Here is a 16,886-nt window from a genome sequence, read left to right as displayed (position 1 = left end):
CAGAACATGGACCCCAGACTGTCCACGGCAAGAGGGGCAGGAAAGCTGAGGGAAGGAGGGAGAAAGTCGAACTGCCAGCCGCTGGAGAGAAAGAAAGGAAAGCTTTAGGAGAGAAAGGACGTGTTGCAGGGAGGAAGCCAATTCTGACTCCATGTTGGAATACCCAGTGGCTTGCCTGGAGGACCCTGCCCCTCTGCTTGTAAACTGTAAACTGAAATGCCTTTGTTCAGTTCGGGGAGGGATAGTTTGTCTCTGCCCACCTGTGAACACACCCCTTCCTAAGGCTGGACATTCCCTTGGAGATGTTTTGCAAGACTGAAGACCCTTCCACTTTACTTCCTCACCGCATCGCCCTGCCTATTCTGCCTTTTGACTTTAGTTCCTCATTGCTTCTTTCTCTCTGATCTATAAAAGAACCTGGCATCCAGACCCCAATAAGATGGTTATTTTGAGGCACTAGCCTGCCATGTTTTTGGTCTGCCAACTCCCCAATTAAAGTCTCTTCCTTGTCTCAGCACCTCATCTCTCGGATTCATTAGCCTACGGTGCAGTGAGCAGAGCGAGCCTGGACTTGGTAACAGAAGGACCTGGAGCCCCAAGGACTTTCCCTGTGGGTGGCAGATAAGACACATCGCAAAGACACAGAGTGATCGGGAAGCAAAGACTTGTAAAAGCCTCTGGGTAACACGGGCTTTGAGGAGAGCATCTTCAGTCCTCCACCTTCTCCCCTGCAGCTCCAAAAACTGCAGCCTTTAATTGGGAACAACATCAGGGGACTCTGGGTGTAATTTAAAAACTTATATTTGCTCTTTGTCCCAGGTCTCTGGCACAGAGCTCGTAAAATGCTTGGAATTTCCTGGGTGATAGGAGGGCCTTTTGTTATTTGTAAGAAGCCCAAGTTCAGGCTAAGGAAGCGATTCTTTTTTTTTAAATTGAAGTATAGTTGATTTACAAAGCAAGTGATTCTTGATGGACCCCTAGGGTCGCTTCTGGATGGGGGGCAGTTTCTCAGAGGAACTATCCCTTGAGGAGAGAGAGGGTTGGAACTTTCAGCCCCACTGCCACTTGCAGGAAGGAGATTGAGTTCAGTCACCAAAGGCTAATGGTTTCATTAACAATGCCTACATAATGAAACCTAGATAACCCCCACCTGATGGGGTGGAGGGAGCTGCCAGGTTGCTGAACACACTCAGATGCTGGGATGCTCTCTCCTACAGAGCATGGAAGCTCTGTGCCAGCCCCAGCCCCACGACCACGTGCTGTTCCTGATTTGTATCCTTGGTAATAACCCAGCAACAGTAAGGAAAACGCTTTCCTGAGTTCTGTGAGTCATTCTAGCGAATTATCAAAGGTAGGGAGGAGCCGGGCTTCCCAGGTGGTGCTAGAGGTAAAGAACCTGCCTGCCAAGGCAGGAGACGTAAGAGATGCGGATTCAATCCCTGGGTCAGAAAGATCTCCCGAAGGAGGGTATGGCAACTCACTCCAGCCTTCTTGCCAGGAGAACCCCATGGTCAGAGGAAACTGACAGGCTACAGTCCATAGGGTCGAAAAGAGTCAGACACGATTGAAGTGACTTGCACGCACAGGAGGAGGAACCACAGAACTCCTGAGTTTGTTATAGCCTGCAGAACAGAAGTGTGAGTCCCATAAGCCCAGGGCCACTGCTTGCAGGTGGCATCAGAAGTGAGACAGTCTCGTGGGGCTGAGCCCTGAACCTGTAGGACCTGAGCTGATTCTGGGCAGTTAGTGTCAGAACTGAACTGAGTGGCTGGGCACCCAGTTGTTGGAGAACTGGTGTCAGAAAAGAAATCACATAGGATCCTAAGCTTTGACTTGAAATAAATACGTTATATTTGGTTTCAAATAAACATGACATTAAGCAAGACCAGTCCTAGACCAAATCTCTCTTCAGACTCCTCACCTCCCTTCCCTGTGACGGCATCTCCCTCTTCATTGGCAGCCGCTGCTGTCAACACCCAAGCCTCTGGAAGGCAAGTTCAATGCTTGCCTGTCCCGGTGGTATGGAAACAGAAAGGAGTGCCTCTGAGGAATTCCTCTCTCCTGGTGACAGTGCAGGAAGCATTCCTGGGTGAGGAGGATCCGGAGTTTCCTCATTTGCATGTGGTAAGCAGCACGTCAGCTAAGAGTCTTAGGAGAGCCCAGGAAAGCATGCCTGCCATTCAGTCTCATTCAGTCCTGTCTACTAAGCGCAAGGCACACTGTAGGCCCTAGGCGTGGTGTTGCTTTAATCCTCACTGCAGTCAGCGAGTGTTAGTCACTCAGTCACGTTCTACTCTTTGCGACCCCATGGACTGTAGCCTGCCAGGCTCCTCTGCCCATGGAATTCTCCAGGCAAGAATACTGGAGTGAGTAGCCATTCCCTTCTCCAGGGAATCTTCCTGACCCAGGGACTGAACCCAGGTCTCCTTCGTTGCAGACAAATTCTTTACCATTTGAGCCACTGTGAGAGGTGGACCATAAAGAAGGCTGAGCACGGAAGAACTGATGCTTTCTAACTGTGGTGTTGGAGAAGACTCTTGAGAGTCCCTTGGACTGCAATGAGATCCGACCAGTCCATCTTAAAGGAGATCAGTCCTGAGTGTTCATTGGAAGGACTGATGTTGAAGCTGAAACTCCAATCCTTTGGCCACCTGATGCGAAGAACTGACTCATTTAAAAAGACCCTGATGCTGGGAAAGATTGAAGGCAGGAGGAAAAGGGGATGACAGAGGATGAGATGGTTGGATGGCATCGACTTGATGGACATGAGTTTGATAAAACTCTGAGAAATGGTGAAGGACAGGAAAGCCTGGCATGCTGCAGTCCATGGGGTCACAAAGAGTCAGACACGACTGAGCGACCAAAAAACAACAGTCAGCAAGGGGAGAGAGGTTTCACAGAAGAGGACACAGAGGCCCAGAGAAGACAGTGCGCCTGACCAAGACCACAGGAGCTAAATGGGCAGAGCCAGGATTCCTGGAGGAGAACATGTTACTTCCCTCAAGACCATGCATAACAGGGCTCCATCTAGAAAAAAATCACAGAGGCAGAGGAGGGACGTGAGGGAGGAGAAATTAATTCCTCGAGGAAGTTTTTGACCAGGGGCTTGGAGAAAGAGCAGGGCTTCCAAGGACAGAGATGAAGAGAAAGGTGCCCTGGGCAAATCAGGTCTGGCTTGAGGGAAGGCTGCACTCTGAAAGCAAAGCTACCACTGCAGCAACGGACAGTGAAATAGGTGTGTTTCTCACATAAGTGATGGATCAGGTGTTGTGATTTGGGACCTCGCCACCCACCCTCCAGTTTTGTTTTTATCTTTTTACTGATTAATTCCAACAATGTTCTCTTGTTTAGATAGCTTATCTTGACCACTTCGTAAGTATGACCACTTTGTAAGTATGACTTCATTAGCCGCTCCAAGCGGTCCTGAAGGGTAATGTGAGGTGGGTGTTGTTAATAGTTTGCCGAGATCATATATCCAACTGATACAAGGAGATTCTGAATAAATGCTTGTTCTTTTTTTTAAGTCTATTTATTTGGCTGCACCAAGCCTTAGTTGGGAGAAGGACATGGCACCCCACTCCAGTATTCTTGCCTGGAGAATCCTGTGGACAGAGGAGCCTGGTGGGCTGCTGTCCATGGGGTCTCACAGAGTCAGCCATGACTGAATCGACTTAGCATGCATGCATGCATTGAAGAAGGAAATGGCAAACCACTCCAGTATTCTTGCCTGGAGAATCCCAGGGACAGAGGAGCCTGGTGGGCTGCTGTCTATGGGGTCGCACAGCGACTTAGCAGCAGCAGCAAGCCTTAGTTGCAGCGTACAGGGTCTTTAGGTTGGCGCATGTGAGATTTTTAGCTGCGGCACTCAAACTCCTTGTGGTGGCATGCAAGATCTAGTTCCTTGACCAGAGATCGAACTCAGGCCCCCTGTACTGGCAGAACAGAGGTCTTAGCCACTGGACCACGAGGAAAGTCCCAGTGAATGTTTGCTTTGAATGAATGAATGAGTGAACAACTTATCCAAGGTCACCAGCACTAAATAGGAGAATCAGGACCAAACTTTGCTCTACAGCCTCCAAATCCCAGACTCTTCTCTACTGTTTGTAGCTGGGGGACTTAGCAATGTCATTGTGTGTGTGTGTGTGTGTGCGTTGAGGGTAGGGAATTAGGCTCATTATTGTGTTTTATAATGTGCTGATCGTTTGAAAAAGGCTTGGGGCCTGAGAACAATACAGGCATTCATTAAAGTACTTCAATAGACTGACAGCAGCAACAATAATCTAAAATTAAACGAAGCAAAGTATCTCATGTGACTCCTCTCTTGAGGAGTCGGTGCAAAAGCACCAGGCTTTGGGAAAACAGGATGGGGCTCTCTTGGAGAAAGACAAAGCAGAGATTTACAGAACCTGTGTGGGAGGCAGCAGACCGGAAGGGCCCCCAGCAGCCAGGCGGGCAAGTCCCCAGGAACACAGGATACAAGCCTTCCCTCCTCTTTGAGTAACTGATTAACTGGGAACCATGAGTAGCCACCAGGCCGAGGGAGGAGGCTTAGAGATCACCTCTTATTTTGCAGAAAACTGTATATGTTTACTAATTATACTTTTTGGAGACATATGTTTCTTAAAGCACTTAGTGGAACTGTTCTGGCTTTAAAAAGAAAAATTATTTATTTATTATTTTCGCGTGTGCTGGGTCTTCGTTGCTGTGTGGGGGCTTTCTCTAGCTGCTGTGGGCGGGCTTCTCATCGCCATGCCTTCTCTTGTTGCAGAGCACCGGCTCTAGGGATCGAGGGCTTCCATAGTTGCAGTGGCACAGGGGCTCACTTGCCCCACGGCATGTGGGATCTTCCCAGACCAGGGATCGAACTGGTGTCCCTTGCATTACAAGGCAGATTCTTAACCACTGGACCACCAGAGAAGCCCCGTTCTGGCTTTTTAATTCTGCTTGTGATTTCTGCCCCGAGTCCTTCATAGTCAGTAGACAGGCCAAAGGCCAGCTCTGCAGGGGTCATCTCAAGGTCCCTTTCTGAAGTGACGGGGAGGCCGCCCTGAGTGAATATAGGCTCACCACAAGTCCATGATGTTTGCAAAGCTGGAGAGTGTGTGCCGAGCTGGCTCCATTCTTGTCACACACGAAAACACTCAGCTTGTACCGCAGATGAGACAGAGGAATGTCTGCTGGCCATCCCTGCCCTCAGAGAACTAATGGACAACTAGTGTCTCCTGAACAAGTTACCTCCACTATGCAAGTGGCCTTACAGAAGGCAAACAGTTCGTCTTCGCTTCGTGTTTACCCACTATGTCCAGGACCGCCCTTCCCCACCCCACCCCCCAAGCCAGTCAGTGCCTTTACCTACCACTCAAGGCCTTAGGACTTAGCCCTCCTTGTCTCTCTCCCCCACCTTCTCTTCCTGGTCTAGGACTCAGTCTCGAAGGTTTCTACTCTTTGTTTAAAAAAAAATTAATTAAGGAACCTAATTCTTGCTAGAGTGATAGCTGACTAGCAGATTACCCCTCTGAGGTGATGGAATTCTTTGTCCAACGAAAATAAACACTTCCCTAGAAGCTGTCAGGAAGTGACATAAAAGGAAGACATTTCAGACAGCAGGGCAGGTCAGTTGGGGAGAGGAAGATATTTTTAGTTCACCAGGTTTTTCAGCATTCTCAAATCACGATGTTCTGACGACCTAGGAGAGCCAGTCTAACACAGAGTCATCTGTGTGATCTCACCAAGGCCTAACGCCAACTGTTTTGCATTCCTGGTGTACCAGGAACCTGGGAAATACCAAGAAGCTCTAGAATTTACAACCGGAGAAGACAAAAATATCCCAGAGAGAACAACAGGAGGAGAGCTGAGAAGTGAGTTGGTGCTGTTGATTATCAGTGCTATGATAACTCAGAGAGGAAAAGATTGATGCTGTGTGGGAGGAGTCCCACTCGATGGTGGGATGAGACTGGGTCTGAAATGTAGGTGGAATACAAATATGGAACGTTGCACGCTCTTTAAACTTCAGAAGTTTCAAGAGCCTCTCTCCTCAACTCACCCAAACTGGATTTCCCATTGCCACAAGGACTGCAGGGAGCTCGCTTCCAGGCTGGCAGGTCACATCCTTTGGTATAATCACGTGCCTTCAACTACCCCTTGGGAGAAACGTGTTCTCAGCCAAACCCTGAACTGAGATTGTTGTGGCATAAAAGCCAGGAACACCTAGGAGACAGCTCATCCACCGGGAAAGCATGGCTACAAGGGTGGAGGATGTAGAGTCCCTGCCTGAGCCCTGCCAGAGTCCAGAAGAAGAGGAGACTGACACCGAGGATCGTCCCAGCCGGTCCCTGTTCCACTGCCTCTGCCCCATCTTACTCCTGCCTCCGCTCCCCTCTGGGCTCAGTTGCTTCAGTCCATCTCTTTTCGACCCCATGGACTGTAGCCCACCAGGCTCCTCTGTCCATGGGATTCTCCAGGCAAGAATATTGGAGTGGGTTGCCATTTCCTTCTCCAGGAGATCTTCTGGACCCAGGGATCAAACCTGCTTTTCTTTCTTCTTTTCTTTTTGCCACATAATAGAAGAATGATTATCAGAACAAATTCCATGACAAATCATAAAAAATAACCATTTTTTTGAAAGATATCCATAAGACCACCTGAGGACAAACGCACAGAGGTGCCTCCAAGAAGCCAGACAAATAAGCTACCGATCCCAAGGTGAAGGCTGAAGGGGAGAGGAGCATGGATTTGTGAATAAAAAAACTGTACAGTGATCACCACAGGGGGGTAAGGGGGTGGATGGAGGTGGGGTGGATGGACTGCTTGTTTCCGGGGGACAGCATGGGGGTTGGGGGTGGCAGGGGCCCTAGGACGAGCACCTCCTCCGTGTGGACACAGCAGGCTCACATGTTCACTCACACACGTGGACACCGGGGAGGGGCACAGGGCCTGGGCATTGGGCTCCACGTTGGCTAGATGTAAACACAGACATACATTGCCCCCTGCAGCCCAGACCTGCACCCGTGGGCCTCTGGTCCCACCTCAGTGACCCTACCCTCAGAAGTGCGTCCCTTCTCGCCAGGCAGGGTGGGAGCACCCCCACCCCAGGGTGATCTAGCTGGGGCAGCCGCACCCCTACCCTCCACCACCAGTGGGTTCTGTGGCCTAGAGGCTCCAGAAACATCAGCCCCCCAGGAAGAAGGGGCCACGCTCTGCTGCCTGGCTCCTTCCCAGCTGAGAAAATCCTGAGACATGAGCTGTTCATGGGGGGCTGTCCCCAACCCCACCCCCACAGGACTGGTGCATGGAGGCCTGAGGGGCACCCAATTACTGCCCACAGTGTCCAGCGGACAGGGTAGGGCGCACTGTCCAGGGAGCCTCTAGAAGTCCTGGGGTTTTGGCCACTTTGGTCAATGGCTCACCTCACCTGGTGGTTCACCAGAAGCCCCGGAAGTCAGATGCAGGGTCTGCGACCCTCGCTGGACATACTTGCTGTGGGCTGTGCCTGGGCTCGCCGTGAGTGTGGATGAGCGTGTGTCTGTGTGTGTGGCCGACCGACCCACACGTGAGTTCGGCAGTTGTATTGGCACCAAAGCCTCACAGCAGTGGGGTTCCTGCCCCAAATGTCCCCGCGGGCTGTACCCCTGCCCGGGTCACTGGCCTCTGCCCAGCCCAGCCTGCACCCTGCCTGCCCCAAGTCCCAGGGCATCACGGGACACCCCACACCCCCCAGCTCTGTGTTTGGCACCGAAAGACCGCACTGCCCATCCCCTCATCCCCTACCTGGTCCAGGCCAGCACAGAGGGACGGGCAGTGAGCCTGTGCCACCCAGCCCCTGAGGGAGGGCGGGGCTCTTCCAGGCCGGGGGAAAGTGGGGGGGAACGGCTGCAGTGGCGCAATGACTCTTTCCTTGAAGCTAAAGACAAAACGGCAGTGACGAAGGGGCGCTGGCACACGGCTGGATGCTGGCCCTTGGCGTCGGCCACAGCGGGAGCTGGGCCAGCAGGCCAGCAGGGTGGCAGGGGGTTGGTGCTGGGAGGTGAGGAGGGGGCCTCGGCACCCACGGGGTTTCGGTGCGTGGGCACGTGTAGGGGGTCTTCGTGGTGAACTGTCTGAGCCAGGAAGAGGCCGCAGGGGCGGGTGGTGTGGCGAGGTAGGGCCCAGGGCCCAGGCAGGCCACCCGCCCCGCCACCTGGATCAGAAACCTCTAGCGTGGCGGGGGGAAGGAGGGGTAAGGAGGCCGGGGGTCCCGAAGTGTGCCTGCTGCGGGAGGCTCCTCGGTGGAAGGGCCGAGGAGGATGAGGACAGGCTCTGGGTGGCCGGCCGGCCTCTCCCGATCTGGGCCGAGCCCACAGAGCCTCGCAACCCCGCGTTCCTTCTGCTCCTGCGTTGGCAGGTGGTTCTTCACACCATCACCACCTGGGAAAACCTGCTCCCTTCTGACTCTCTCCAAACAGGGATAGCTCCTGTCTGCCCTGCCTTGTCTCCTCATCACCGCCCTCTTTGCCTTCCTCTCTGTGTCTTTTGGAGAAGGCAATGGCACCCCACTCCAGTACTCTTGCCTGGAAAATCCCATGGACAGAGGAGCCTGGTAGGCTGCAGTCCACGGAGTCGCGAAGAGTTGGACATGACTGAGCGACTTCATTTCACTTTTCTCTTTCATGCATTGGAGAAGGAGATGGCAACCCACTCCAGTGTTCTTGCCTGAAGAATCCCAGGGATGGGGGAGCCTGGTGGGCTGCCATCTCTGGGGTCGCACAGAGTCGGACACGACTGAAGCAACTCGGCTGCAGCAGCAGCAGCCGTGTCTTTTGCTCCATCTTCACCCTCCTCTCTTGCATGTGCCCCGGCTCATGTCTTCTTAGTCTGCATCGTCACTCAGCTGCCTGCTGTCCCCCGTCCCAGGGCTTCCCTCCCAGGACTTGGAGGACCCTGGATAAACTGAAGGAGAGAAGGAATTATTATTACCCCTCAGGGGAACCCTCAAGCCAGCAGAGGCCAGAGCTGGGGGATAAATGTCTGGCTGCCTTCTTGCAGGAAGGTAAATCTGAAGCCTTCTCTGCCGGGCTCCTTGGTGGCCACCAGCAGGACCATGCTCCGAGGCCTCTCTGGAGACCCACTGGGTGGTGCACCCTGCGGTGGCCCTCCCTGCTTCCTTGAGCTGCTCTTCGAAGCTACTCCCTTCTGTTCCTGGGGAACTTCCCCAAGTCCACGGCCTGTGCACAAGCTCTTGTCCTGGACTATGTTTTGGGCAAACCCAAGCCCACCACTCTCCTTCCTCTCCCTGTCCCTGCTGTCCCTACTCAGATGCTAAAGAATCTGCCTGCTGTGCTGGAGACCTGGGTTCATCCCGTGGTCGGGAAGATCCCCTGGAGAAGGAAATGGCAACCCACTGCAGTATTCTTGCCTGGAGAATCCCATGGATGAGGAGCCTGGCTGGCTACCGTCCATGGGTGGAGAAGAGTTGGACATGGCTGAGCGACTAGCACTTTCACTTTTCACTTTCAAGCCCACCGCTCTCCTTCCTCTCCCTGTCTCCCCCAGCCCCACTCATCTTCCTCTCTTCTCTGCTGCTCTGTCCTCCTCTCAAAGTACGTTCTCTTCCCCTGCCTCCCTTCAGGCAGATGGTGTGTCCCAGGATGGTGTGTCCCAGTGAGGCATTAGAAATTCCATCACTGGACTATCCCCGGGGAGCCTGGTCTCCGCATCAAGGGAGAGGAGGGCATCAGGGACAGAGTTGGGCTAAAGAGGAGACGAGAGGAGACTGAACTGGGCTGGAGGTGCCTCAGCGTGGAGAGAGGTCTGTGTGTCTCACGGTCCTGGTCCTCACTGTGTTCCCTAGAAGAACTCTCCCCCCTGGGACCTTTAGTCCCTGGCAGGAAACATCCATTGACTGAAGGATTCTCCTTCCTGGGCTACTGTGAGTGCACTCCTCACCAGCTCACCCCCAAACAGCCACATTCCAGGCAACAGGTAAAGGGATGAAGAAGTAAATTCTGGACCAGATCAGGCCTTAGCAGAATGTCCTAAGAGTTGCCAGTGGCCTAGTGGTTAGGATACCAGGCTTTACTTGCTGATGCCAGAGTTCAATCTCTGGTTGGGGAATTCATTGAGTCCACTTCTAGTGGATTATAATCTAGATCCCCAACTCACTTTTTTTTTTTGAGTCTTTTTAAAAAATTAACGTATACCTGATTTGTAATATTGTGCTAATTTCTGCTGTACAGCAAAGTGATTCAGTTACACATGTTTTTTAATGTTCTTTTCTGTTAGGGTTTATCACAAGATATTGAATATAGTTCCCTGCACCATATACATTTGGGCCTTATTGTTTATCCATTCTATATATAACAGTTTGCATCTGCTTACCCCGGCCTCTCAATCCACCCCTCTCCCACCCTTCCTCCCCCTTGGCAAGCACAAATCTGTTCTCTATGTCTGTGAGTCTGTTTCTGATTCCTAGATAGGTTCATTTGCGTCATTTTAAATTCCACATATAAGTGATACTATATGGTATTTCTGAGAAGGCAATGGCACCCCACTCCAGTACTCCTGCCTGGAAAATCCCATGGACGGAGGAGCCTGGTGGGCTGCAGTCCATGGGGTCGCTAGGAGTCGGACATGACTGAGCGACTTCACTTTCACTTTTCCCTTTCATGCATTGGAGAAGGAAATGGCAACCCACTCCAGTGTTCTTGCCTGGAGAATCCCAGGGACGGCGGAGCCTGTGGGCTGCCGTCTATGTGGTCGCACAGAGTCAGACACGACTGAAGCGACTTAGCAAGAGTATATGGTATTTATCTTTCTGTGTCGGACTCACTTAGTGTAATAATCTCTAAGTCCGTCCATGTTGCTGCAAATGGCATTACTTATTCTTTTTATGGCTGAATAGTACTCCACTGTATATATGCACCACATCTTCTTTATCCTTTCACGTTGCATGGATGGACGTTTAGCTTGTTTCCTTGTCTTGGCTATTATGAATAATGCTCTTATGAACATAGGGGTGCATGTATCTTTTCGAATTATAATTTTGTCTAGATATATTCCCACAATTGGGATTACTGGATCATAGGGCAACTCTATTTTTAGTTTTTTGAGGAACCTCTGTGGTGTTTTCCATAGTAACTGTGCCAACTTGCACTCCCACCCACAGCGGAGGAGGGTTCCCTTCTCTCCACACCGTCCCCAGTATTCATTATTTGTAGACTCTTTGATAACGGCAGTTCTGACAGGGATGAGGCGGTACCTCATTGTAGTTTTGATTTGCATTTCTCTAATGATTAGCAATGTTGAGCATCTTTTCATGTGCATGTTGGCCATCTGTATTCAGCTCACTTTCCTTATGGTCTATAAGCCAATTTAATTTCTACTCTAAAGCCCCCACCTGGCAGGAAAGTTCATGTCAGTCATTGCTGAAGCTTCATTTCCCTTCGGTACTCAGGATGCCCAAGTACCTGGAGAATTAGGATGGGGCCTGTTCTCTCATGCACATCAATTTGTCATTTACCAAAGCACAGTGGTGGGCAGTAGCTGGGGTCTGTTTCCATGTGATGCATGGAGAGAAATCTTTGCCAACACTGGATCCCCAAGGCCTCCCACCCCACTTTCATCATGGACATCTGTACAAGGATAATGTTACTCACATCTCTTATACCTTCCAGGCCCTCATGATTTCTTCTCTCTCAAAGGCCATCTCACCTTCTTACCTTGTCCCTTCCCCTTACAACGTACATGAAACCCATTGAGTTTAGATTTTTTTTTTTAAAGGACAGGAAGAGTCAGTGACCTCAACCTCCTTCTGCCTTGCACCAAACCCGAATCAAGGAAACAAGAAGTTACCAACCTGGCAGTCTACTTGAAATGGAAGAGTTAGTTGGAATACTATAAAAAACATAAATCAATATATCAAAACATCACCCTGCCACTCTTTCATTCTCCAGCACTTTATGGACCTGCTTTGGAGCCAACCACAGTGCCAACCCTGGGGACACAGACCCAGAGCCCCTCCAGGTTCAGAACTCAGCCCACCCTGTCCTAGTGGGGAAGACAGACACGGGGTCACCTAACTTTAGGACTATGTGCCAACATAAAAGGAGTGTGCACCCAGAGTCATGGGAGCTGAGACTAGGAAGCTGCAGACATGGCCTGTGCCCAGGGAGGACTCAGCTGGAAGAAGACTTCTGAGCCAAGACTCTGAGAACAAAGAGAATTTGCAGCACCCAGAAGAGAAGGTAAGTCTTCTAGGCAGATGTCAAAAAGATCCAAGCCATTCTGGGAAAGAGTGGGCTTGGGGTCAGAGTGCTCATCTGGGAGTGATGAGGGCAACAGCGAAAGAGGAGTTTAGAAAAAAGAACAAAGTCCCCGAGGAAGACTTATTTGTAAGATGGGTTGAGATGGTTTTTTCTTTCCTTTTTCTTGCTGGGATAGGGGTAGAGGTGCAATAAATAGCCCTCTCTCCCTCTCCTCAAAAAGAAAGTTCGGAACCAATTGAAAAATAAGACACAGAAAACAGGTGAACATTTACATGTCAACTTTATGAGAAATAAAAGCTTAATAGGAGGACACAGAGAAATGCACAGGCCCCACAGTCTTCCTAATACGTCATGGCCACTGTAGACCGTATTCAGCCAGCTGCAGACAGACTGGACAACCTCAGACCTTCCTCCAAGTAGTGGATTTATGGCCTGGTGAGCAGCCCAGAATATAGTCCCTTTGCAAGTGGGCAGGCCCTACAGAGAGTGTTTATTAATTCACCAGGACTGAAGTACCACAGACTGGTGACTTGAACAGCAGAAATGTATTTCCTCATAGTTCTAGAGTCTAAATTCCAAGATCAAGGGGTCAGCTGGTTCGGTTTCTTCTGAAACTTACAGTCGGCCTTCTCCCTGCTATGTCTTCACGTGGTCACCCCTCAGTCTGTATTGTCTGTGTCCTAATCTCCTCCTATAAGGATACCAATTTAACTTTATTGTTGTTGTTTAGCCACTAAGTCATGTGCTCCTCTTTGTGACCCTATGGACTCCAGCCCGCCCAGCTCCTCCGTCTGTGGGGTTTCCCACATCACGCCCACATCCCTCTGTGGGTGCTCACATTATTATCATTTTCTGAAATAAAGCACTACCTCACATTTATGTGGAAACCAAACTTTTCATAACACTCTCACATCAAAATCAAAGCATGAGGGACTTCCCTGGTGGTGGGTGGTTAATAATCTACCTTCCAATGCAGGAGACACGAGTTCAGTCCCTGATCCTATATGCCATGGGGCAACTAAACCCAAGTGCTGCAACTAGAGAAGCCTGCGTGCCACAGTGAAGACTGAATGCAGTCAAACTTTTAAAAATTCAAATAAATTTTTTAAATAAAAAAATAAAAAAATTTAAGTTAAAAAAAAACATGAAAGAAAGGTAGGAGAGTTTTCAGAAATCACCTAACCATACTCACTCATTTTACAGATGAAAGAATCCAGGCCTGATTGCAGTCCAGCCAAGGGTCACACAATTAATTAGTGGTCACCTGTGACCACTTGGGATTCATTTGACTTTACGGTCCCCAACCCAAGATTTTCTATCGTCTTTATATCCACTTCTCTGTAGGACCTATCCTGAAGATCAGCACAACTGTTTGAAAAGGAAATCGAAGTAAAAGAGATGCTGAGCCGCTAACTGCTCTGAAGGGACTCAAGTGACTTGGCCTAAAACGTGTGTTTGTTTACATTTGCATTGCCCAGTGCTGAGCCTGGGTGCCACCGGCAGCAGGTACTCAGTTCACATTAGCTGCCTGCAGGCATGAATGCTTGAAGAGCCAGAAGACTGGAGACAGGAAGTGTTTTTTCCAGAAGTAGGTGACGAGGGATTCTTCAAACAATAGAGCCCTGAACTTGGCATTGATTAGGCCTCTCCTGGGCTTGTACTCTGACACCTCTCCCCATCCTGCAGGCATCTTTCAAGGTCATCTCGGCTTCTTTCCTCTCCTCCATTCCTATATCAAATTTGTTTCCAAGTTCTCTCATATCTCCTTCTTTTCCATCTCTGTTGCCGCATCCTGGCCTAGGCCCTTATCACGTCAACGCTGGTCGGGACTCACGTGTCTGGCAGGGTTGAGCACAGAGGCCCACGCGGCAGCTAGGAGGCTATCCAAGCGGATCAGCCCGCAGTGGATGCTTGTTTCAGGTTCTCCCCCCCTCCTCAGCCTGTGGCTTCCTCCTTATCAGCTCCCCTCATATGTACCCCCGCAGCACCCCCCACCCCCGCCTCCTTCCAAGCTTTCTCTACCGCCTCACCTGTGCACACCCCTCCCCCAACCCCCACCTCAGGTTTCAATTAACCAGCTGCCCATAGAAAGATTCCAGCAAATTTATTCTCCCTAAAATAGAAGTGACCCATAACAAGGCTTAATGAGATCATCCCCCAAGGAATTTCATAAGGGACCATCCCTGCAGCCAGTGAAATGAGAGTCAGCTGGATCTCAGGGCGTCTTCGCGGAGGGAAGTTTGCTGCACCACCCCTGGGGCATGTTGGTGGTCCGGGCCCCCCAACAGGCATGGAGTGTGGAAAGCAGGGACACGTGGACTGGGGGCTCCGTGAGAGGACACGGAAGCACAACTCACTATCTCCAGAGGTTTGCCAAGAACTCACAAGAAACCTGACGCCTGCCCTGACTCAGTCCACTGTGGTTCCCTGTCCTGCGGCCACCAGCCCAAAGCGGTCTCGAGAAGAAGATGGCTGGGAATGGACCTTTCGCCCCTCCTAAACTGCTAGAGATGGGGCAGTGTTCAGGGTGGTGTGGAGCTCCCTTGGCAGAGCAGGGAAAGGAGGATGCTTGTTTTCCCTGCTTTTGAAAGACGATCGCCTCTGTAGCCAGGAGTGGTACCAGCCGCGGGCAGTGTCCAGCCCAGTAGACGATGGGTCACTGGGCACTTGGGAGGAGTTCTCGTCTGTCTGCATTTTTGTCTGCATGTGTACTTTATTGGCTCCCACGGCCCCCTGCCCCACGTATGCTCACCTGCTGGAGGACCATTCTCCCTTCTCTGCCCAAACCAAAGCACCCAGAATCTCAGAGGGTCTCCAAAAGCTGGATCCAGAAAGACTCATAGATGTGACCTTAGTCTACCCATTTCCCCAGTTTATGGACGAGCAGCTGGAGCCCGGGAGATTAAGGACTCTCTCCAGTGTGCTAGTTCTCTGTGTTGCATAACCAGCAACCACAATACGGTAGATACAGACGGCACACGCTTATTAGCTCAGCTTCCTTGGGTCAGGGATCTGACCTTAACTTAGTGGGTCCTGTGCCTCGGCATTGTGATACGTTGAAATCAAGGTGTCAGCTGGGCTGCCATCTCATCAGGGTCTCGAGTGGGGAAAGATCAGTTTCCAAGCTCCCTCGGGCTCCTGGCAGAATTCCTCTCCCTGGGGTAGCAGGACTGAGGTCTTTATTTTCATGCTGGTAGTCAGCCAAATGTCCTCAGTGACTAAAAGATGCCCACAGTTCCTCGCCAAGGGCCTCTCCACAGATCCTCTCACAGCATCAAAATTTCTTCAAAGCCAACACGTGAGAGAGCCTTGGCCTCAGGGAAGGCCCGCAGTCCCTCTTCTGAAGCTTTTACCTGATTAAGTCAGGCCCACTTATACTCATTTCCTCTTTGATTAAATAAAAATCAGTCGATTTGGTATCTTAATTACATCCTCAAAAATCTCTTCACCTTTGCCGTATTCTGTTAGATGTTAGACCACAGGTCCTGCCCACGATCAAAGGGCAGAGATCTTCCCAACCCAGGGATCAAACCCAGGTCTCCTGCAGATTCTTTCCTAGCTGAGCCACCAAGGAAACAGGGATAAATCAGGAGACATGAAGCTTAGGGTCACCATATCACCACATGTCACACAGCTAGATAAAAGCAGAGTTAAGGTATAGAACCTAGGTTTCATATAGAAACAGGTTTCAGGGGTCAGTTATGTTTCAGAATTCAGACTGTTCTAGATTTTAGAAAGATAATCAGACAGTTACACCACAGACTCACAACATCCTTGGTGTAGTCTGGGACGGCACTCTGTAATCACTGTAGATTTCTGCAGTGAAATATATAATTACTCATACCTAGTGGTACATGTAGACCCAAATTAGCTGCATGGTGGTTCAGGTGAGGTTTTGCTGCCAAATAAGCTTGGGTCAGATTAGGCTTTGCCAAATGAGTTATGAAGGACTTTCGGGTTTTTAAAGCTTTGGGACTTTGGAAATTCTGGTAAAGGATTGTGTACATCTAATAACTAATACCCATTAAGTTCTTGATCACAACAGATTTGGGCTAAGTCTTGTGCATTCTCAGAATCCTGTGAAGGGAGATATTTTCAAGACATCAATCATTTTCCTCTCCTTTCCTTCTCTTTCAAGCTGAGCTCTGTATTCACTGACTTGGGGCTGGGAGTGTTACCAAACTGATTAACTGGATCTACTCTGGAGTTCTAGCCCAGGCTATGACCCCTTATCTCATCCAGGGAGGTTCTTTTTCAATTGATTTTGTGCAGCCAATAAAAAAAACCCTAAGACTGGAATCAATTTAGTTCAGTCGCTCAGTCGTGTCCGACTCTTTGTGACCCCATGAATCACAGCACGCCAGGCCTCCCTGTCCATCACCAACTCCCGGAGTTCACTCAGACTCACGTCCATCGAGTCAGTGATGTCATCCAGCCATCTCATCCTCTGTCCTCCCCTTCTCCTCCTGCCCCTAATCCCTCCCAGCATCAGAGTCTTTTCCAGTGAGTCAACTCTTCCCATGAGGTGGCCAAAGTACTGGAGTTTCAATTTAGCATCATTCCTTCCAAAGAAATCCCAGGGCTGATCTCCCTCAGAATGGACTGGTTGGATCACCTTGCAGTCCAAGGGACTCTCAAGAGTCTTCT

This window comes from Bos javanicus, chromosome 24 (assembly GCF_032452875.1).
Source record: "Bos javanicus breed banteng chromosome 24, ARS-OSU_banteng_1.0, whole genome shotgun sequence".
In the NCBI taxonomy this organism is placed as follows: domain Eukaryota; kingdom Metazoa; phylum Chordata; class Mammalia; order Artiodactyla; family Bovidae; genus Bos; species Bos javanicus.
The sequence above is the reverse complement of the archived record's forward strand: the minus strand, read 5'-3'. Positions refer to the sequence as shown.